A 24,590-nucleotide genomic window follows, 5' to 3' on the forward strand; every position below is an offset into this window, starting at 1 on the left:
TTGTCACCATTTCCTGCACTGAGAGACCACTGTTTCATCGGGAAGTTCTGCTTTTACTTCAGTATAATACAGGGGTGGCCAACCTTTGGCTCCGGAGCCGATTGCGGCTCTTCATAAGTTAAGCCTTGTACAGGCACCGACTCCGGGGCTGGAGCGACAGGCGCCAACTTTCCAGTGTGCTGGGGGGTGCTCAGTGCTCAACCCCCTGCACTGCCCCAGGCCCTGCCCCCACTCCACTCCTTCCCCCAAGCCTGCCATGCCCTCACTCTCCTTCCCCCCACCAGATCCTCCTGCGCACTGCGTAACAACTGATTGCGATGGGTGGGAGGCACTGATTGGTGGGGCTGCCGGCGGGCAGGAGGCACTGCAGGTTGGAGTGGGAGGAACTCATGGGGGGCTGCTGACATATTAGTGTGGCTCTTTGGCAATGTACTTTGGTAAATTCTGGCTCTTACTCAGGCCCAGGTTGGCCGCCCCTGGTGTAATACAATGTTCATTTATAAAGCAAATCTACAGATGTTGCTTACAAACAGTATCAAACTTCTGGTTTGGGACAGGGTGGATTTTGCAGTGTCACTGCTTTATTAACATACTATTCATATTTTCATTGCATTTACCTATTCTTTTGCTCTCATGGCTACATTAGGTAAACAACATCCATTAATGTTCACAATGAGACAATACTGTCAACCAATAATGTGATCAAAAAGAAAAGGAGGACATGTGGCACCTTAGAGATGAACAAATTTATTTGAGCATAAGCTTTCATGAGCTGCAGGTCACTTCATCGGATGCATGCAGTGGAAAATACAGTGAGGAGCTTTATATACATAGAGAACATGAAACAATGAGTGTTACCATACACACTGTAATAAAAGTGATCGGGTAAGGTGAGCTATTACCAGCAGGAGAGCGGGGGCAGGAGGGAACCTTTTGTAGTGATAATCAAGGTGGGCCATTTCCAGCAATTGACAAGAATGTGTAAGGAACATCAAGGATCACCAACATATCATCAATGATCTACAGCCTATCCTGAAGGATGACCCATCACTCTCACAGATCTTGTGAGACAGGCCAATCCCTGCTTACAGACAGCCTCCCAACCTGAAGCAAATACTCACCAGCAATCACACACCACACAACGAAACCACTAACCCAGGAACCTATCCTTGCAACAAAGCCCGTTGCCAACTTTGTCCACATATCTATTCAGGGGACACCATCATAGGGCCTAATCACATCAGCCACACTATCAGAGGCTCGTTCACCTGCACATCTACCAATGTGATATATGCCATCATGTGCCAGCAATGCCCCTCTGCCATGTACATTGGCCAAACTGGACAGTCTGTACGTAAAAGAATAAATGGACACAAATCAGACGTCAAGAATTATAACATTCAAAAACCAGTCGGAGAACACTTCAATCTCTTTGGTCACTCGACTACAGACCTAGAAGTTGCAATTCTTCAACACAAAACTTCAAAAACAGACTCCAAGGAGAGACTGCTGAACTGGAATTAATTTGCAAACTGGATACAATTAACTTAGGCTTGAATAAAGACTGGGAGTGGATGTGTCATTACACAAAGTAAAACTATTTCCCCATGTTTATTCCCTCCCCACCCCCCCAACTGTTCCTCACATGTTCTTTCAACTGCTGGAAATGGCCCTCCTTGATTATCACTACAAAAGGTTCCCCCGCCCCCCGCTCTCCTGCTGGTAATAGCTCACCTTAAGTGATCACTCTCCTTACAAGTGTGTATGGTAACACCCATTGTTTCATGTTCTCTATGTGTATAAATCTTCCCACTGTGTTTTCCACTGCATGCATCCGATGAAGTGGGCTGTAGCTCACGAAAGCTTATGCTCAAATAAATTTGTTAGAGTCTAAGGTGCCACAAGTACTCCTTTTCTTTTTGCGGATACAGCCTAACACGGCTGCTACTCTGAAACCTGTGATCAAAAAGGAGTATCAATTAATAATAGACCTGATCCATGCTGTAGTTCCATGTACCTCATGCCTTTTGTACCAGGGATGGTATATTATTTTACTAGTCTGAACATTTCCCTTTTGTTGGGTTTAGTAAATTACTGTTTTCTGACATGTAACAGCAAGTCTATATTTTCAGCACAACAGTGTTTTAGTCTTGTCAGATTGCTACATATTTTTCTTACCTCAGTTTCCTCCTTTTTATCTTCTCCTATCCTCTGTTGGATACTGATGTTACACGAGATGATCCATAAAAGCATTAAATATTCAAAAATGAGCGTAATTCATATGTTTGGACTGTGTGTCAAACACTGCAAGGTGCAAGCAGCTTTTCAGGCTGCAAGTCCATTGTGGCCGACTTTAGGAGACATGTACAACATAGGTTATTTCCATTTTTCAACAGCTAATTTCATTGTATGTTTGAGAGTGTGACGGGTTCGGTCAAAGAGACTCCCCTTGAGATTGTCACTCAATGGGATGCCCTCCTGAGGTCCCTTCCAACCCTGATATTCTATGATTCTGTGACGAGGTGGGATACCACTGAGAACAACCCTCCTGCCAGAACAGGTGCCCCTCCACTCCTGTCTTGCCGAGTTAGACACTCCACTCAGCTCCAGCACAGACCCAGAGGTTGGGCCATGCCTCTCTGCAGTTCACTGAAACTGAGATTCACTCAGCCCAGGGACTTCTCAGTTAACAGGGACTTTCACAACGCCCAGTGTTCAGCCTTTCTGGGAGCCTGAACCCCAAATAACTCCGTTTTACTCTGTATAAAGCTTATACAGGGTAAATTCATAAATTGTCCGCCCTGTATAACACTGATAGAGAGATATGCACAGATGTTTGTTCCCCCAGGTATTAATCACTTACTCTGGGTTTATTAATAAACAAAAGTGATTTTATTAAGTGTAAAAAGTGAGATTTAAGTGATTTCAAGTAATAACCGACAGAACAAAATAAGTCACCAAGCAAAATAAAGCAAAAATATGCAAGTCTAAGCCTAATACACTAAGAAACTGATCACAGGTAATATCTCACCCTCAGAGATGTTCCAATAAGCTTCTTTTACAGACTAGACTCCTTCCTAGTCTGGGCCGAATCCTTTCCCCTGGTACAGTCTTTGGTAGATCTAGCAGACAGCTTAGGTGGTAAGCAGGGGTTTTCTCATCACTGGCAGCCCCTTTTGTCCTGCTCCACCCCCTTTTATAGCTTTGACACAAGGCAGGAATTCTTTGTCTCTCTGAATCCCCACCCTTCCCTCTAAATGGAAAAAATCCAGATTTAAGATGGATTTCATTTTCAGGTGACATTGTCACATGTCACTGTAAGACCCCTAGTCTCCATTCCCCATGGGCTGGCCCACATCTACACAGGAAGGCTTTTAAGTAACTAAGGCCATTTACAACTGATTGTTTCTGGAGCATCCTTAATGGCCTCCATTTAATATATTTACATCAGTGATACAAGTTTATATCTTATTCTCCTAACTCCAGATATAGACATTATACATGCAAACAAATAGGATGAACACACTTAGTAGATTACAAGCTTTCTAATGACACCATGCAAGGGGTATTTAGCGTAAAGCATATTCCAGTTATGTCATATTCATAAGCATATATTTCCATAAACATATGGAGTGCAACGTCACAGTGGGGTTGTTTGATTTGTAGCATATAAACAGCAAGGAAAGAGAGGAATTGTTTTGTTAACACAAGGAGTAATGGGAGGAAATGGAGCAAAAATACATTTCAAGCAAAATGTCAGGAAAAGCTTTCTAATAGTGAGTCCTATAGATTCACAGTTTCCAAGTCCAGAGTAGATTCCAAGGCTATTGAATACTCTCTGCACGGGAATGGTGGGAGCCTCATCGCTTGAATTGTTTAATTCTAGACTGGAGAAAGTGCAGTTCTATTCTGAGAACTGACTGTGTGAGAATGGTCCCCTCTCACTCTGCAGCTCTGCTTCTTGTGCATATCCAGAGTCATGTGTACTTGCTTTAGTGCCCAAATACATTGTTACTACTTTTTACTCTTCTTTGAGCTTCTGAGCCAACACAGCTATGACAGAATGAGTTGGTTTCTATCCTGGCTCATTCATCCAACAGCATTGTTAAATGGTTCCAGTTGCAGGCTGAAATTCTACCCTCAGTGGAACCCTGTTGAAGTTATTCAGGTTGTGCAGGTGTAACAGTGCAAATATGAAGGCAATTGAGTTGCTAAGGTGACACTGATGGTGGAATCTCTACTGCTGGTGATGCATGGGCTAGAAAGAACCCAGCTTGATTCTCAGATCCCAAGCTACATTTGAATTTGGGCTTGCCATTTTTGAAATCCCTTTTCAGAGTAGACCTGCACTTTAAAGAATAATTGTGCGCTGGCCCTCAGGGGAGGGACTAGGTGAGATGTCTAGACTTTTTTTTACTTTGTATGGGGATTGTACGTCCCTTCTCATGGAAGGCCGTTTTCAGCAGTGAATCGCTGTCTTGAGGGTGCACTCAGTCTCCATTTCCAGACCGTGGAAGCTCAGTCACTGAGAGTTTGCCAGGTGTGCTCCGTTTTCCACTGCACCCTCACATCTACTATAGCTGCTGCAGCAGGATCTTTCCACCAGCCGGGAAAGCCAGGATGCTATTTCCTTTACATTCCCACTGGCATTGATATACAGTGTGGGTCTTATGCCTGGCTCCACAACCCACTTTTTCCATAGCCTGGTGGTCCCTGTGCTCCCTTCCCCACCCTTCCTCTGAACAGCAAAGTCACAGAGGTTCCCCTCTTCTCCTCACCCCCCCAGCACAGCCTCCCTCCCGCAAAGGAAAGTCTCCACTAGACCCATGCCTACTAATTTTGAGGCCGATCTGACTTTTTTCCAAAAAATCCACAAAGATTTTACAGAGGCTGCAAAATTCTGCTCCATACTGACACTTAGCTTTGACTTTACATAGCAGCAACAAAAAAAGTCTCTCCATAAGATCTTACTGCTAATGAGCAAAACTCTGGACCCACAATTCCTGCCTTGTTCAGGCTACTCCAAGGCACAGACTGCCTGCTGCTATCATGGCTATTTTTGTTACTCACCTGTTTGGGGACAAACCAATATGTTGAAAGTGCATGTGAGCAAGAATCTCAGTGATCAGACGTCTTTACATCTTTAGATGTCATTGATATCTGAGTCCTTGTGTAATGATTCCTATCAGGAGTCATCACTGGGGATTGAACCCAGGACGACCAGTGCTAAAAGTGCTACTTTATTAGCTGGAAACATAACTTCTTTACTGCTACGTATCGAAAACAATCTTCTTCGGATCGGACACTAGAGAGGGAATTTGTAACACACACTGAAAAGTGAGTTACAATTGCACATATTTAAATTTGAGAGAAGAGATTGTCTAATGGTTAAGGCGCTGGCCCAGGACTCTTGGATTCTATCCATGGTCTTGCTGTGTGACCTTAGGTGAATCACTTGCCCCCTCTGTGCTTCTGTTTTCCCATCTGTAAAAGGGGACAATGCAATTCACAGGGGAGTTGTGAGGCTTATCTCACTAAGGTTCATAAAGCACTTTGACATTGCTAAATGGAAGGTGCTAGAGACATGCCAAGTATTGTTGTCATGGTGCATTGTGACCAGGCCTGCCGATGGAGGGGGGCAAAGTGGGCAATTGCCCAGGGGCCCAGGTGATTTAAAAGGGCCCGGGGGCCCCCAGCAACGCAGCGGAGCTAAGGCAGGCTTCCTGCCCGCCCTCACTCCGGCCGCTTCCAGAAGTGGCCGGAATGGCTCTATGGCCCCGGGAGAGCAGTGAGCCTCTACATGCTGCCCCTGCCCTGAGCACTGACTCTGCAGCTCCGATTGGCTGGGGACTGTGGCCAATGGGAGCTGTGGGGCAGTGCCTGCGGGTAGCGGCGTGCAGAGGCCCCCTGGACCTCCCACCTAGGAGCTGCTGCCAGAGGGGTTTCCCAGACACTTTTGGGAGCTGCCCGAGGTAAGCACTGCCCCCCAGCCCCTCTCCTGCACCCCAACCCCCTTCCACAACCTAAAGCCTGCACCCAAACTCCCTCCCAGAGCCCGCACCCCCTCTCGCACCCCTGCCTCTCTCCCAGCCTGGTGAAAGTGAGTGAGGGTGGGGGATAGTGAGTGACAGAGGGAGGGGGGATGGAGTGAGCAGGGGCAGGGCCCCAGAGAAGGGGCGGGACAGGGTGTGGCCTCAGGGAAGCAGGAGGGTGTGGGGCAAGGGTCTTTGGGTTTGCGCAGTTAGACAGTTGGTAACCCTACCGGGCGGGCATATGGCAACTCTGGCCATGCCGGAAGAACACACCCAGCAGCGCAGCCCACAGCTCGCTGGGCACCAGCCGGTGCAGGTACAGCACTGCCCAAATGTCAGAGGGACCACGCTCATGCATGCGCGGCTTGTGCGTGTGTGTGGGGTCCATTGACTGTTCTGCCCTGGGGCCCAGAATTGCTGTCGGTGGGTCTGACTGGGACCCAGTAATGTGGATCCGGAGAGCGGCTCCTGGGGGAGAGAATGTCATGTGTTGATTACCCTGTGGGACAAACAGCCTACACACACATTCAGGCTTTTCATCTCGGGAGTGCCCATGCATGTTTCTGCTACTGCTGAATTCACACAGTGCCTACTCCAGAAGGTGTCCAACGATTTAAGCGTGTGACTGACAAAGCTGTAGACCTGCGATGTTCCTTTCCTCTGCGTTCTTAATGACATAAGCATGACAGCACAGGGTCTAGGATTGCACTAATTCTGAACTTAGTATACACCAAGTAATAGTAGTAATGTGATTACATTAAATACCTAGGCATTACTTTGCTTTTGCTACGTGTCCTTTAATTATGAGAGTATCTCAAACGTGCCAGCAGGGAATTCCCAGGTCTCTGTAAAGCAAGGTGATCAACAAAACTGAGGCTTTGAAAACCATTTGAGGAAATTCTATGTCAGACCGTTACTCTGGCCTTAAACCAGCACAGGCAAAGGAAATGAACTTAAAGGCTCTGCGACATGTCCCTAAAGTCCTAGGTGTAATTTCTCTCTTCCAAAGAGGAGCATGACTCCATGAGGGATGGCTCATAAACTGCCCAACCAGTACTAGAAGAGGAGATGACAGGAGGTTAACCAAGCCAGAATGCAGTCAGCAGAGCCTTAGAGGGAAGATTACAATATGAAACCAGCAGAATGAGCTAATGCTACATAAAGGGGCAAAGAGGAATAAATTGTTTGTCAAAAGCTACCCCGGTGGCAAGATAGGGGAAGATCCTATATTCTGGGGGCTCTTTGCAGGGTTGGAGAGGGGATGATGTGCATCCCCCTGCCCTGCCCACTCCTCTTCCTAATCAACCCCCACCTTCTCCCACTGAGTGGAGCCTGGACTGACAATACTCACTCAGGACTTGCAGTTGCCCTCCACAAAGTCTGGAGCAGGGGGAGATGGAGTTCTGTCTCTCTGACCTGAAGGGAGAAGAACAGCACACAGAGGGGATCTTCAGCAACAGATCTGGGGTCATGATTTTTTTGCCCGTGGTGGAAGGGTTTTTTCAGCCCCTTAAAATCTAGACTTCATAGAATCACGAAGACTTCTAGAATCATAGAATATCAGGGTTGGAAGGGACCTCAGGAGGTCATCTAGTCCAACCCCCTGCTCAAAGCAGGACCAATCCCCAACTAAATCATCCCAGCCAGGGCTTTGTCAAGCCTGACCTTAAAAACTTCTATGGAAGGAGATTCCACTACCTCCCTAGGCAACTCATTCCAGTGTTTCACCACCCTCCTAGTGAAAAAGTTTTTCCTAATATCCAACCTAAACCTCCCCCACTGCAACTTGAGACCATTACTCCTTGTCCTGTCCTCTTCCACCACTGAGAATAGTCAGAACCATCCTCTCTGGAACTACCTCTCAGGTCGTTGAAAGCAACTATCAAATCCCCTCTCATTCTTCTCTTCCGCAGACTAAACAATCCCCGTTCCCTCAGCCACTCCTCATAACTCATGTGTTCCAGACCCCTAATCATTTTTGTTGCCCTTCGCTGGACTCTCTCCAATTTATCCACATCCTTCTTGTAGTGTGGGGCCCAAAACTGGACACAGTACTCCAGATGAGGCCTCACCAATGTCGAATAGAGGGGGACGATCACGTCCCTCGATCTGCTCGCTATGCCCCTACTTATACATCCCAAAATGCCATTGGCCTTCTTGGCAACAAGGGCACACTGCTGACTCATATCCAGCTTCTCGTCCACTGTCACCCCTAGGTTCTTTTCTGCAGAACTGCTGCCTAGCCATTCGGTCCCTAGTCTGTAGCTGTGCATTGGGTTCTTCCGTCCTAAGTGCAGGACCCTGCACTTATCCTTATTGAACCTCATCAGATTTCTTTTGGTCCAATCCTCCAATTTGTCTAGGTCCTTCTGTATCCTATCCCTGCCCTCCAGCGTATCTACCACTCCTCCCAGTTTAGTATCATCCGCAAATTTGCTGAGAGTGCAATCCACACCATCCTCCAGATCATTTATGAAGATATTGAACAAAACCGGCCCCAGGACCGACCCCTGGGTCACTCCACTTGACACCGGCTGCCAACTAGACATGGAGCCATTGATCACTACCCGTTGAGCCCGACAATCTAGCCAACTTTCTACCCACCTTATAGTGCATTCATCCAGCCCAGACTTCTTTAACTTGCTGACAAGAATACTGTGGGAGACCGTGTCAAAAGCTTCGCTAAAGTCAAGATACAATACATCCACTGCTTTCCCTTCATCCACAGAACCAGTAATCTCATCATAGAAGGCGATTAGATTAGTCAGGCATGACCTTCCCTTGGTGAATCCATGCTGACTGTTCCTGATCACTTTCCTCTAATGTAAGTGCTTCAGGATTGATTCTTTGAGGACCTGCTCCATTATTTTTCCAGGGACTGAAGTGAGGCTCACTGGCCTGTAGTTCCCAGGATCCTCCTTCTTCCCTTTTTTAAAGATTGGCACTACATTAGCCTTTTTCCAGTCTTCTGGGACTTCCCCCATTTGCCACGAGTTTTCAAAGATAATGGCCAATGGCTCTGCAATCACAGCCGCCAGTTCCTTTAGCACTCTCGGATGCAACTCATCCGGCCCCATGGACTTGTGCAAGTCCAGCTTTTCTAAATAGTCCCTAACCACCTCTTTCTCCACAGAGGGCTGGCCATCTATTCCCCATGTTGTGATGCCCAGCTCAGCAGTCTGGGAGCTGATCTTGTTCGTGAAGACAGAGGCAAAAAAAGCATTGAGTACGTTAGCTTTTTCCACATCCTCTGTCACTAGGTTGCCTCCCTCATTTATTAAGGGGCCCACACTTTCCTTGGCTTTCTTCTTGTTGCCAACATACCTGAAGAAACCATTCTTGTTACTCTTAACATCTCTCGCTAGCTGCAGCTCCAGGTGCGATTTGGCCCTCCTAATTTCATTCCTACATGCCCGAGCAATATTTTTGTACTCTTCCCTGGTCATATGTCCAACCTTCCACTTCTTGTAAGCTTCTTTTTTATGCTAAAGATCCGCTAGGATTTCACCGTTAAGGCAAGCTGGTCGCCTGCCATATTTACTATTCTTTCGACACATCGGGATGTTTTGTCCCTGTAACCTCAACAGGGATTCCTTGAAATACAGCCAGCTCTCCTGGACTCCTTTCCCCTTCATGTTAATCCCCCAGGGGATCCTACCCATCTGTTCCCTGAGGGAGTCGAAGTCTGCTTTCCTGAAGTCCAGGGTCCATATCCTGCTGCTTACCTTTCTTCCCTGTGTCAGGATCCTGAACTCAACCAACTCATGGTCACTGCCTCCCAGATTCCCATCCACTTTTGGTTCCCCTACTAATTCTTCCCGGTTTGTGAGCAGCAGGTCAAAAAAAGCTCCCCCCCAGTTGGCTCCTCTAGCACTTGCACCAGGAAATTGTCCCCTACACTTTCCAAAAGCTTCTTGGATTGTCTATGCACTGCTGTATTGCTCTCCCAGCAGATATCAGGAAAATTAAAGTCACCCATGAGAACCAGGGCATGCGATCTAGTAGCTTCCGCGAGCTGCCGGAAGAAAGCCTCATTCACCTCATCCCCCTGGTCCGGTGGTCTATAGCAGACTCCCACCACTACATCACTCCTGTTGCTCACACTTCTAAACTTAATCCAGAGACACTCAGGTTTTTCTGCAGTTTCGTATCGGAGCTCTGAGCAGTCATACTGCTCCCTTACATACAGTGCTACTCCCCCACCTTTTCTGCCCTGCCTGTCCTTCCTGAACAGTTTATAACCATCCATGACAATACTCCAGTCATGTGAGTTATCCCACCAAGTCTCTGTTATTCCAATCACGTCATAATTCCTTGACATCACCAGGACCTCCAGTTCTCCCTGCTTGTTTCCAAGGCTTTGTGCATTCGTATATAAGCACTTGAGATAACCTGCTGATAGCCCCTCATTCTCAGTATGAGGCAGGAGCCCTCCCCTCACAAACATTCCTGCCTGTGCTTCCTCCCGGTATCCCGCTTTCCCACTTACCTCAGGGCTTTGGTCTCCTTCCCCCGGTGAACCTAGTTTAAAGCCCTCCTCACTAGGTTGCAGGTTGCTGCTCCATGTGACACCCCTCAGGTACAACCCTAATGATGTCTCACCCACTGTAGAGCTATTTCTTTGTGGGGGAGAGGGGTATATTCATCTCTTTTAAAAATATGCCCAGTTTGGAAAATGTGCTTTAAAATCTTCCTTATTTCATACAAGTCACAAGATAAGGGTATGAAACAGTGACACCTAAACAAATACTTTGCCTCAGTTTTTAATAAGGGTAATGAGGAGCTTAGGGGTAGTGGCAGGGGGGTATAGAACGACCACATCTGAGGTGGAAGTCAAACTCCAACCGCTCAATGGGATCAAATAGTTGGGCTGGGATAATCTCTATCCAAGAATATTAAAAGAACTGGCACATGAAATTGGAAGCCCAAGAGCAAGGACTTTTAATGAATCTATAAACTTGCAGGTCGTACCCTATGACTGGAGAATTGCTAATATAGTGCCTATTTTTAAGAAAGGTAAAAAACGTGATCTGGGAAGCTACAGGCCCATTAGTTTGAATTCAATTGTATGCAAGGCCATGGAACAAATTTTGAAAGAGAAGGTAGTTAAGGACAGAGGTAAATAGTAATTGGTATAAAATACAATATGGTATTACAAAAGGTAGATTGTGGCAAGCAAACCTGATCTCTTTCTTTGAGAAGATAACTGATATTTTTAGATATAGGAAATGCAGTAGAGCTAATCTACCTGGATGTTAGTAAGGCATTTGATGCAGTTCCACATGGGAAATATTAAATTGGTGAAGATCGGGATTAATATGAGAATTGAAAGGTGGTTAAGGAACTGGTTAAAGGGAGGACTACAACAGGTCACACTGAAAGGTGAACTGCCAGGCTGTAGGGAGGTTACCAGTGGAGTTCCTCAGAGGTTGATTTTGGGACCAATCTTATTAACATTTTCATTAATGATCTTGGCACAAAAAGTGTGAGTGTGCTAATGAAATTTGAGGATGACACAAAGTTGAGAGGTATTGCCAATTCGGAGGAAGACCAGAATATCATACAAGAAGATCTGGATGACCTGGTAAACTGGCATAATAGAAATGGGATGAAACTGAATAGTGCAAAATGCAAGGGACTAACAATAAGAATTTTTGCTAGAAGCTGGGGATGTATCAGTTGGAAGTGACAGAGGAGGAGAAAGACCTGGGTGTATTGGTTGATCACAGGATGACTGTGAGCCGCCAATGTGCTGTGGCCATGAAAAAGGCTAATGCAGTCCTAGGATGCATCAGGTGAGGTATATCCAGTAGAGACAAGGAAATGTTATTGCCATTATACAAGGCACAGGTGAAACCTCATCTGGAATACTGTGTGCAATTCTGGTCTCCCATATTTAAGAAAGATGAATTCAAAGTGGACGAGGTGCAGAGAAGAGCTATTAGGATGATCAGAGGAATGGAAAACCTACCTTACGAGGGGAGACTCAAGGAGCTTAGCTAGTTTAGCCTAACCAAAGAAAGGCTGAGGGGAACTATGATTGCTCTCTATAAATACATCACAGGGATGAGTACCAGAGAGGGGGAGGAGTTATTTAAGTTAAGGGCCAATGTTGACACAAGAACAAATGGATATAAACTGGCCATCAGGAAGTTTAGACTTGAAATTAGATGGAGGTTTCTAACCATCAGAGGAGTGAAGTTCTGGAACAGTCTTCTAAGGGGAGCAGCGGGGGCAAAAAACAAGGAGATGGTATGATGAGGCTGCCTACAACAGCAAGTGACCCACCCGTCTGCGACTGCCAGTAACAAAAATACCCAGTGGCCGGAGATGGGACACTAGATGGGGAGGGCTCTGAATTACTACAGAGAATTTCTTTTCCAGGTGTCTGGCTGCTGGGTCTTGTCAACATGCTCAGGGTTCAACTAATTGCCATATTTGGGACCGGGAAGGAATTTTCCACCAGGTCAGATTGGTAGACACCCTGTGGGTGTTTTGCCTTCCTTTGCAGCATGGGGCATTGGTCACTTGCTGGTTTAAACTAGAGTAAATGATGGATTTTCTGTAACCTGAAGTCTTCTGTAACTCAGTCAGAGGTTATGGGTTGGCTCCAGGAGTGGGTGGGTGAGGTTCTATGGCCAGCGATGGGCAGGTGGTCAGACTAGATCATCATGATGGTCCCTTCTGGCCTTAAAATCTATGATACTATGAAACCTAGCAAAGATGTGCCCAGTGCCAATATGTGCCCATTCGTGTATATGTGTGTGTGTATCTCAGTGTTAAGAAGTTAGAAGAACACACACAACTTATTTAGAGCCTGACTGTGCAATCCCTAGTCACTTTGGTGAGCACTTACTTCATTGAGGAGACATACTGAAATCAAAGAGATTCCTTGTGTGAACAAGTGCTACTCAGTATGAATAAGAGTTGCACAGTTATTCCATTCCCTAGGATCCCAGTATACAAGTTAACCTTCAGAATACAGGTTATATTTGCTATGTGGTTTTATAGCTCTTTTGGGAGATTTCTTCACACGTCAAAAACATTTGTCATCACTGATGGCAAAGTTTGATCTCTTAAAACAATGACTCTTTTGAGCAATCTCAGATTTAATAGTTGTTAGGAAATTTTCTTAACTGGGGGTGGAGGGGAATTACCTTTTGGCTAAAAAATAACCTCAAGATAATTCAGTAGAGTAATTTTTTTCTTCAGGAAGTTAAAACCTTCTGAGTATGGGGGCTTTTAATTAAAGCATGGTATTTCATCAACCATAACTAAGGAGTCAGTTGAGTTGCACAATCTTATAATTCTGTCGTTACTCCTCCCTGCATGTAGAAACAGTATTTATTTAATCTATGCACATAAAAATTGTTTGCTTTTTCTATATCTTGTTGTCCTAGAGATTTACCTTATGGTGGAGTGGTAGCTGCACTCTAGTTAAGGTTGAGAAGAGTTTTAATTTCAATGGGAGTTTTAAGCTGTTATTTTTAAAAAATGTTGGCCAAAGTAAATTAAAAATTGACAAAGTGTTTGAATGTTTCATATTGGAGTGGTAGAGATTGGGTTGTTTCACATGGAATAATAAATTACCAAAAATGACTACTTTGAATGGGTTTGAATGAGGTGTCTAAGCTTTTGTTGATCTCCGTTGGCAAAAATGTATAAACTCCAAGGGTCTGAATTTTACCTCACATGTTTCTGTACATCTGCTAAGTAGGACAATACAACTTAGTGTTAAGTGACCCTTCTTGCTCATGCTTGTTTCTTCAATTTTACAGGTTACTATTTGTTCAATTTTGTTTGCCTTAACTTCTGATTCCCAAATTGTTGAGGTTTTGGGTATGTAGGGTGTGTCCAGATACAGGCTTAAATGTCACTAAATATCGTTTTTGTGTGTGATAGGAATAATAATAATGGTTGATCCTTGTGGAACTCGACTAGATGGCTCTTTCTATTCCCAAATTGTTCCCTCTGGCAAGTACTCTCAGAAAAATGCAGCCTGGCATACAATTTTATTAGATTGTGGAATAATCTTCCCAGGGAAGTGGTGAAAGCCCCATTGCTTAATCCAGTTAAAACAAGACTGGATGAAATGCTAGAAAATGTGCTGTAGGGAACAATCCTGCACTCACTGTGGAATGGCACAGTAGATAAGGTGCGTAAAATTATCTCTGTCTTTTCTAAGGCACCTGTCAATGTGGTACTTAAGCATCATACAACAATTAAAGATCGCATGGGGTATGCCCTAAATGGCTATATTATTGCAGGCTCTCTTATTCTGGTATGCTTGATGGTTTTTGTTTCTCAGACCTAATGACCCTCCATCTGTGGTTCTGTTAGGGCTATTTTGCTGTTTCACGGCTCCAAGCACCGCTAAGGAAGGCACAGCTGGCCAGAGAAGGGGCACCATAGTGAAGGAGAGCCTCCAATGGTATAGACCAGCATGATGGCTCCTATGTTACAGCCTCTTCATAATCTGGAATAGAGGAGGCATGGCTGGAATTTTGTCATGACTCATTGGCCTTGAACCCAGGCCCATAGGGTTAATGGGGGTAGCTATGATCCAACCCACCATGGGGTAGTCTGCTGACAGCTGTTTACCTGGAATCCACAAAGCACAGCCCCAGCATGAGCCTCCACCTCTGAGGTCTGATTGGCAGAGTGTCAAAGAAGCTGATTGGCTCCCTGGCCCTACTTAAGCCAGCAGCAGATCCAGGACGCTGTTTGAACAACTGTGCTCCACTCTGCTCTTGTGGCTGCTGTGTGGTTTCCTGGCATTCTGACCTGGCTTAACTCCTGGCATCTGACTTGTGGTTCCTGACTCTGGTTTGTGACTTGTGGTTCTGATCTCCAGTTGGTTTGCTTCTGGTATCTTGACTCCTGTCTTGTGACTGTGGACTGTGGCTCTGACTACAAAGTCTGGCTGCCCATGATCTGGTTGTGAAAGGTTTCCTATTGCCTAGCAATCTCTAGCTGCCAGCATGCCCCCTTTGGCCATTGGAAACTGGTGTGATTTAGAGTCAATTCGATCTACTATTATTTACATTGTGGGTCTGGCTGACACACAGCTGGCCCAGGATTGGGGGAATGCACATGTGGTGTAAAGCTACCTTTGCACCTCCTTCCTGAGCTGTATGTTCTTTCGACTCAGCTAAAGAGTGAGGCCAGTTAGTCTTTTTCATCTTTGTCCTGTGACTTCCAGGCTCTAATACCTGTGTTGCAGTTCATGTATATAGTCTTCCCATAAGATGACTTTGCTGAGCAGTGACACTCTCACTAGCTTCAAAACCAAACTAGTAAGCTTAAAAAAAGATTCATTTTGGATTGCATATTAAACAGGGCTCTCTGATTCCACCATTGCTGTTTTTATGACACTTGCAAATAAAACCATGATGCAAAGATTAACTGGCAAAACTTTGCATGTGTCAAGAGAAGGCAACTAGTGAGCGTAACTAGTTTATAATCACAGTTAACAGTATGACAGGCAGCGCTGGTGTTTTAACGTGTTTTAAAGATGTTTTAACAACAGCGGGTGGTTATTAAGTTTTTTAATGTGTTACAGTAATTGTTAGCAGTTAAGAGGTTAATTGCTATGAGCTGTATGTGTGGTTTACTATGCAGAAAATGGCAAAGTATTCAGGGGTGCACGGGTTAAAACAAGCATTATACAATGCTACGTGCTAGTACTTGCCGAATTATTAGATGATTTACTCTGATGCATTATGGGGAAAAGTATATTTTAAATGTAGAGTAAATGTGTATATATAAGTAAAATCATTGTCTATTACATTAGATGCCATTTAGCTTTGGATGGAAAGGGTGCTTAATCAAGATCCGTATGTCAGCTATTGCTATATATAAATGGCCTTTTAAAAAAAAAGCTGCTTTTTTGACAATGAAGCAAGTCTAATGCCTGCTTAGATGTTTTTTTCTCTTTCTATTCTTTTTTTCTCCTGTATAGGCGGGCTCTGATTACTGGGAGCGATATCTCACTGTGAATGAATGGCATAGAGGGAGCTGCAAAGACAAAGAGCTGGCTTTGTCTCCTGATGAATTAAGATAGCATGTGGGTGGCTGGGTGGCTGGTGAATAGCACAGACTTCCTTCATCCTCCTGTCACTGAGCTTTTCTTGTGTTTTCATTATGTTAAAAAAAGGATTAATCCTCTGAACAATTAATTGAGAGCAAATTAGGGGGTTTAGACAGAAAATAATATTACATCAATATCTGAAGGGGGAGTAAAGTACTGACAAAACCCTTGAAAGAGTCAGGATCCTGACCTTGGGCTACCTTTGTATGCATGTAGAATGGTGCTATTCTGTGCTACACTCATGAGCTCTGTAACTACAGTACCTTCGCACACAGCAAGGGGAATGGATTAATGGGGTGGACCTCACTAAATGGGGAGGTTTGCCTTGGATAAGTGACTCCTATGCTTACCCCTGCTAACTGGCAGATTCTGATACTCCGACTAATGCTGAGTAACACTTACACAATGAGCTGATCCATTTACATCAATGAAACATTTTATGGAATAAAGATGCTACTCAGTATGAGAGAGGATATCACAATCTGACCCTTATTTAAACCTACATAAGAACGGCCATACTGGGTCATACCAATGGTCCACTAGCCCAGTATCCTGTAGGGATGTAAATATCTGTTAAAAAAGTTAACCAGTTAAACGATTAAAACTTCTATCATTTAATGGGTTAACTGAGGTCACACCGGCGGGCCTGTGCAGGGTGGCCGGAGCATGGGTCCTGCCGGCCTGACCGGGGTTGGGGTCCCGCTGGGGCTGCGGGGCTGGAGTACAATCGGCCCAGCGAAGCCGGGACTGGGGCTGCTCCAGTCCGCAGTGGCCAGGGTCCAGCCAGCCTGCTGGCCGGGGCCCCACCTGCCCGCTGGGGCTACTCCAGCCCACGTGGCCTGGTGCAGCCAGGGTCCCACCACCCGGCCTGCCTGCCACGGACGGCGCTGGGGATCCCACCTGCCTGCTGCGGATGGCACTGGGGCAGGCCTCCCAGTCCTGCGCAGCTGCAGCCAGGGCTGGGGTCCTGCTGGCCCGCTGGGGGTGGGGTCCCACTGGCCAGGGCTGGGGTCATAGAATCAAAGAATATCAGGGTTGGAAGGGACCTCAGGAGGTCATCTAGTCCAACCCCCTGCTCAAAGCAGGACCAATCCCCAATTAAATCATCCCAGCCAGGGCTTTGTCAAGCCTGACCTTAAAAACCTCAAAGGAAGGAGATTCCCTAGCACCTACTACCTTCCTAGGTAATGCATTCCAGTGCTTCACCACCCTCCTAGTGAAAAAGTTTTTCCTAATATCCAACCTAAACCTCCCCCACTGCAACTTGAGACCATTACTCCTTGTTCTGTCATCTGCTACCACTGAGAACAGTCTAGATCCATCCTCTTGGGAATCCCCTTTCAGGTAGTTGAAAGCAGCTACCAAATCCCCCCTCATTCTTCTCTTCTGCAGACTAAACAGTCCCAGTTTCCTCAGCCTCTCCTCATAAGTCATGTTTCCAGTCCCCTAATCATATTTTGTTGCCCTCCGCTGTACGCTTTCCAATTTTTTCACATCCTTCTTGTAGTGTGGGGCCCAAAACTGGACCCACTACTCCAGATGAGGCCTCACCAATGTCGAATAGAGGGGAACGATCATGTCCCTCGATCTGTTGGCAATGCCCCTACATATACATCCCAAAATGCCATTGGCCTTCTTGGCAACAAGGGCACACTGTTGACTCATATCCAGCTTCTCGTCCACTGTGACCCCTTGATCCTTTTCTGCAGAACTGCTGCCTAGTCATTTGGTCCCTAGTCTGTAGCGGTGCATGGGATTTTTCCATCCTAAGTGCAGGAGTCTGCGCTTGTCCTTGTTGAACCTCATCAGATTCCTTGAGGACATGCTCCATGTTTTTTCCGGGGACTGAGGTGAGGCTGACTGGCCTGTAGTTCCCAGGATCCTCCTTCTTCCCTTTTTTAAAGATGGGCACTACATTCGCCTTTTTCCATTCTTCCGGGACTTCCCCTGATCGCCATGAGTTTTCAAAGATAATGTACTCTTAGATAAGTAATGGCTCTGCAATCACATCCGCCAACTCCTTTAGCACTCTCGGATGCAACGCATCCGGCCCCATGGACTTGTGCTCCCTTCCAGCTTTTCTAAGTAGTCCCGAACCACTTCTTTCTTCACAAAGGGCTGGTCACATCCTCCCCATGCTGTGCTGCCCAGTGCAGTAGTCTGGGAGCTGACCTTGTTCGTGAAGACAGAGGCAAAAAAAGCATTGAGTACATTAGCTTTTTCCTCATCCTCTGTCACTAGGTTGCCTCCCTCATTCAGTAAGGGGCCTACACTATCCTTGACTTTCTTCTTGTTGCTAACATACCTGAAGAAACCCTTCTTGTTACTCTTAACATCTCTTGCTAGCTGCAACTCCAAGTGTGATTTGGCCTTCCTGATTTCACTCCTGCATGCCTGAGCAATATTTTTACACTCATCCCTGGTCATTTGTCCAATCTTCCACTTCTTGTAAGCTTCTTTTCTGTGTTTAAGATCAGCAAGGATTTCACTGTTAAGCCAAGCTGGTCGCCTGCCATATTTACTATTCTTTCTACACATCGGGATGGTTTGTCCCTGTAATCACGATAAGGATTCTTTAAAATACAGCCAGCTCTCCTGGACTCCTTTCCCCCTCATGTTATGCTCCCAGTGGATTCTGCCCATGAGTTTCTTGAGGGAGTTAAAGTCTGCTTTTCTGAAGTCCAGGGTCCATATTCTGCTTCTCTCCTTTCTTCCTTGTGTCAGGATCCTGAACTCGGACCACCTCATGGTCACTGCCTCCCAGGTTCCCATCCACTTTTGCTTCCCCTACTAATTCTTCCCGGTTTGTGAGCAGCAGGTCAAGAAGAGCTCTGCCCCTAGTTGGTTCCTCTAGCACTTGCACCAGGAAATTGTCCCCTACGCTTTCCAAAAACTTCCTGGATTGTCTATGCACCGCTGTATTGCTCTTCCGGCAGATATCAGGGTGATTGAAGTCTCCCATGAGAACCAGGGTCTACGATCTAGTAACTTCGGTTAGTTGCCGGAAGAAAGCCTCGTCCACCTCATCCCCCTGGTCCGGTGGTCTATAGCAGACTCCCACCACGACATCGCCCTTGTTGCTCACACTTCTAAACTTAATCCAGAGACACTCAGGTTTTTCTGCAGTTTCATACCGGAGCTCTGAGCAGTCATACTGCTCCCTTACATACAATGCAACTCCCCCACTTTTTCTGCCCTGCCTGTCCTTCCTGAACAGTTTATATCCATCTATGACGGTACTCCAGTTATGTGAGTTATCCCACCAAGTCTCTGTTATTCCAATCACATCATAATTCCCTGACTTTGCCAGGACCTCCAGTTCTCCCTGCTTGTTTCCCAGGCTTCTTGCATTTGTGTATAGGCACTTAAGATAACCCACTGATAGCCCCTCATTCTCAGTATGAGGCAGGAGCCCTCCCCTCTCACGCGCTCCTGCTCGTGCTTCCTCCTGGTATCCCACTTCCCAACTTATCTCAGGGCTTTGGTCTCCTTCCCCCGGTGAACCTAGTTTAAAGCCCTCCTCACTAGGTTAGCCAGCCTGCTCGCGAAGATGCTCTTCCCTCTCTTCGTTAGGTGGAGCCCGTCTCTGCCTAGCACTCCTCCTTCTTGGAACACCATCCCATGGTCGAAGAATCCAAAGCCTTCTCTCTGACACCACCTGCATAGCAATTCGTTGACTTCCACGATTTGACGGTCTCTATCCGGGCCTTTTCCTTCCACAGGGAGGATGGACGAGAACACCACTTGCGCCTCAAACTCCTTTATCCTTCCCAGAGCCACGTAGTCTGCAGTGATCCGCTCAAGGTTATTCTTGGCAGTATTATTGGTGCCCAGTCCCTCCGACCGGCCAGCCGGATGCTGGGGTTAATGGTTAAAGTCCAGGTAATGGTAAGTCTAATGCTTACCAGTTAACCTTTTACATCCCTAGTATCCTGTCTTCTGACAGTGGTCAATGGCAAGTGCCCCAGAGGGAATGAACAGAACAGGTAATCATTAAGTGATCCATCCCCTGTTGCCCATTCCCAACTTCTGGCAAAACCTGTTGCACTCTTGCCTTTCAGTTCTTCTCCTGACCTCTAACTATATCCCATCTCCAGCAGGTATTGCCTTTGGTTCTGTATCTCCTCCATGTCAGGTCTTGTTTTTGCTCTATTGATCTCTCAGTGGCTTCTTGGTTCAAATTGTCTCTGTGCTCCAGGCATGCATAGGTGTCTAGAAATCAATCTGTTCTTCTCTGACCATGGATTAGATCAGAATGTACTATAGTTGAAAACTACGCTGTAGCTAAATTGCCCAGAGCTGTAAAAGGGAGACCCCAAATGCATTTCAGCAAGGTTGAGATTGGAATGTCCATTTATGGTGAGTTACTCTCATCCATTTTGTTTTTCACCTGCTTATCTTCCAGATGCCTTCATCATCCATACTTAATGTGTTTTGAGATCTCCCGATTAAAAAGCGCTGTATAAGAGCTAAGTATTATTACATTTTGAGGGGGATTAAGTGGAATACTTTTAAACTGGTTTCAAAAACCCATTTTCCAGGTCTTCTCCTGGATCCAATGAGATGAGCCTTGCCACTTTCATAATGCTCCAATATGGAGGAGCTCTGACTCATGACTCCCATGACAAGTACTCTCACTGCCCTTGACCTGTCATCTGCTGCTTCTGGTCCTGCTTATTCCCTTACATGCCATCGGCACTGGAGTCCTGAGGGGACGAGGAAAAACACCTACTGAGTTCAGGTTCTGCAGAGCTTCCTCCTCCCTCACAATTCAAATGGCTGGTGCTGCTTTTCTCTTTGCCCCCTTCTCACTGCTGCAAAGTGGTACTAGGAAAAGAGGGCTGCAAGAGCAATGGAGAGCACTTCCTGTCCCAGACTCCAACCTGCTTTGGATGCTGTATATCCCTGATTGTCCTTCTGAAAAGCTGGTTGTGGTTACAGTGTTTTCAGTCCAAGGCAACTTGCCCTAAAATGGAAAACCAAAGAAACCCTAAGCTTAGGCTTCCTTCTTACAACAGTTGTCTCTGAACAGTACAATCAACTCTCAAAATACATGGTGTGAGACCAAATCAGAGTCAAACCTCCTCTGGAGTTAGCCCCTGGGGGGTCTTGAGTGTATGAGACAAAAAAATAAAAGATTGGTCTTGACCTAACTGTTGTGTCACGTGGCCAATTAGTCCCAGTGCATTGAGTAAAGTATAGAACAAAACTAGTACCTTGGACAATTAACTGCTATAGAATAAAATGTCTAGAAAATGTTGACTACAACAGTATAGAAGTGTAAGTACAGGAATCAAAATTAAATGTACTTAGCCTGATTCTCCTTTGAGTATGCAAGTGTCAATCAGGAATAATTCCACTGAAGTCAGTGGAGTTACCAGAGTGTAAAACAGTTATAAATACTAAACCACACCATAGGGTGTATGGGATGCAGTATGTGCATACTGTTAGGGTATGGCAGTTGTGTCAGCTGCTTTTCTAAGTAATCTTGCATACACCTGAGTACTGCTCCAACATTGTTTTAGGTTCCCCCCTCCAGCATAATGGATGTTTAATAGGAAAATAGATACTTGCAAAATCAGAAGAGAACGCTTGTCAGTACCGGTCAAGAACAGTCCCAGCTCTTGAGATTTCCAGACAAGTGGCTCCCAGTTATTTGTGAACAAACCTGGAATCAAACAAAGCAAAGGCTACAGGTGAAGTGTGCTTCATCCCAACAGCGCTGAAGTCTCTGCCCCATATGAGTTCATCCTCCCATCATGTTTGCCACAGCACAGCTTCAAGTGTGGATCACTGTTGGGATGAAGTAAGCAATGCTACTCATGTCTGGGTTTTCCAGTTCTTGCTGCAGCACCTCTTGTTTAGCTGATCTCCCCAAACCTGATTTCTCATATGATTACAAGTCTTATTACATAAACATGACCGACAGCATTTTCCTCCCCTCTCGCCCACCAGAGTAAGGAGTAAGGAGCCTATTCAGACCAACTGTGATATCATGGTGGTGGTTTGTTATATCTGTAAATTGCTTATTGGAATCATGCTGATCACCAAAGCTAACCTGCAAATGCAAAACCCGTAGGGTTTATGGCTTTTCTTTTCCACATAAGTAAGGACTAAAGGTTCATTTTCACAGGCTCATAAATCATAGAAATGTGGGGCTGAAAGGAACCTTGAGAGGTCTTAAGGTCCAAGTCCCTAAGCTGAGGCAGGCAGGTCCAAGTAAACCTAGGTCATCCCTGACAGGTGTTTGTCCAGCCTGTTCTTCCCCCACCTTCAGTGACAGGGATTCCACAACCTCCCTTGCAACCCTCTTTCAGGGCTGAAAAGTCTTTCCTAACTAACCTAAATCTCCCTTGCTGCAGATTAAGCCCATTACTACTTGTCCTACCTTCAAATCACTGTTCTCCTTATAATAGTTCTTACCATATTTGAAAACTCTTTTCAGGTGCCTCCTCATCCTTCTTTTGTCAAGACTAAACAAGCCCAGGTTTTTAAATCTTTCCTATTAGGTCAGGTTTTCTAAGCCTTTTATCTCTCTTGTTGCTCTCCTCTGGACTCATCTTTCCTACAGCGTGGAGACAGTACTGCAGCTGAGGTCTCATCAGTGCTGAGTAAAGTGGGATAAATATCTCCATGTCTTACATATGACACTCCTGGGTGTATTACCCAGAATATTAGCTTCTTTCACAACTGCATCACATTGTTGAATCATAGAGTGGATCACAAATTGAATAACCCTGGATCCTTTCCAGCAGTACTGCCACCTAGCTAACTATTCCCCATTTTGTAATTCTGTGTTTGATTTTTTTTTCCTTCCTAACTCTAGTACCTTGCACTTGTCTATATAGAATTTCATCTTGTTGATTTCAGACCAATTCTCTAATTTGTCAAGATTGTTTTGAATTCTAATCCTGTCCTCCAAGGCACTCAGAACCCCTCACAGGTTGGTGTGATCTGCAGATTTTATAAGCACTCTCTCTAATCCATTATCCACGTCATTAATGAAAATATTGAATAGTACCAGCCCCTAGAGTGACCCCTCTGGGACCCTACTAGATACAACAGGGAACAGTTGATAACTATTCTTTGAGTTTGGTCTTTCGACCAGTTGGGCACCCACCATATAGTAGCTTCATCGAGACCACATTTTCCTATTTTGCTTATGAGAATGTCATGTGGGACACAGTCAAGACATATCATGTCTACTACTGCCCCAACCCCATCCGCGTGGCCTCTTGTCCTGTCAAAAAAGGAAATTAGGTTGATTTGGCATGATTTGTTTTGGAAAAATCCATGCTGGCTATTCCTTATAACCCTGTTATCCTCTAGGTGCTTCCAAATAGATTTTTTTAAATAACTTGTCCAGTTTATTTCCAGGTATGGAAGTTAGGCTGTCTGGTCTATAATTCCGTAGGTCCTCTTGGTTCCCCCTTTTAAAGATAGGTACTATGTTTGCCCTTCTCCCAACCTCTGGGATCTCACCTGACTTTCATGAGTTCTCAAAGATGATTGCTATTGGTTCCAAGATTGCTTTAGCTAGTTCCTAGGATGAATTTCATCAGGCCTTGGTGACTCGAATGTCTAACATCTAAATATTCTTCAACCTGTTCTTTCCCATATTTTGCCTTGCATTCTTTCCCCCTTGTTAATATTAATTGGGTGGACTATCTCATCACCATTAACCTTTTTAGTGAAGACTAAAGCAAAATAGGCATTAAACAACTCAGCCTTCTTGATGTCATCAGTTATTAGCTCTCCTTCCCTGCTTGGTAGAGGACCTATACCTTCCTTTGTCTTTCTCTTGCTTCTAATATATTTAAAGAACCTCTTCTTATTGGTTTGCATCCCTTGCTAAGTGTAACTCATTTTGTGCCTTAGCCTTTCTGATTTTGTCCCTACATAGAAGCATATAATTGTAGGACTGGATGGGACTTTGAGAGGTCGTCTAGTCCAATCCCCTGCACTCATGGCAGGACTAAGTATTATCTTAGTATTTTTGTGCTATTCTTTTGAACTCTTTGATCAACATTCTAAAGAGAAAATCATAGTTGTACTTCATATCAGTGTAGATATTGATCAGTGCAAATGATATCTCAGGCATGGGCTTGTGGTGTTCTTCTAGTGTTCTTAATGTATGGTACCTGCTGTGGCAAAGAAGGTAACTTTTACTATCTGCCTCTACAGCTATTTAACTTACTACCTATGCAGTGCAGCAGTTAGAATTAAGGTAGGGTCAGTGCCAGAAGTGACACATTACTGTCCTGTTTATAGCAGCATGAAGTGGTGTTCAAGGGGGAAGTACTTCAGCTCCATACTAGTAGCTCTTCTACTCACAAAGGCTAGACTGCTTCTCAAGGAAGACTACTGCACCTTCCTCTAAACAAGGATATTGTTAGCAAGAGTATAATATTTCATACTTCTCACTGTCTCTAGTAACAATTTGTACTTTTTAAAGCCAGGTGTTAATG

The sequence above is a fragment of the Lepidochelys olivacea genome, assembly GCF_965140295.1.
Source record: "Lepidochelys olivacea isolate rLepOli2 genome assembly, chromosome: 19".
NCBI classification, from domain to species: Eukaryota; Metazoa; Chordata; order Testudines; family Cheloniidae; genus Lepidochelys; species Lepidochelys olivacea.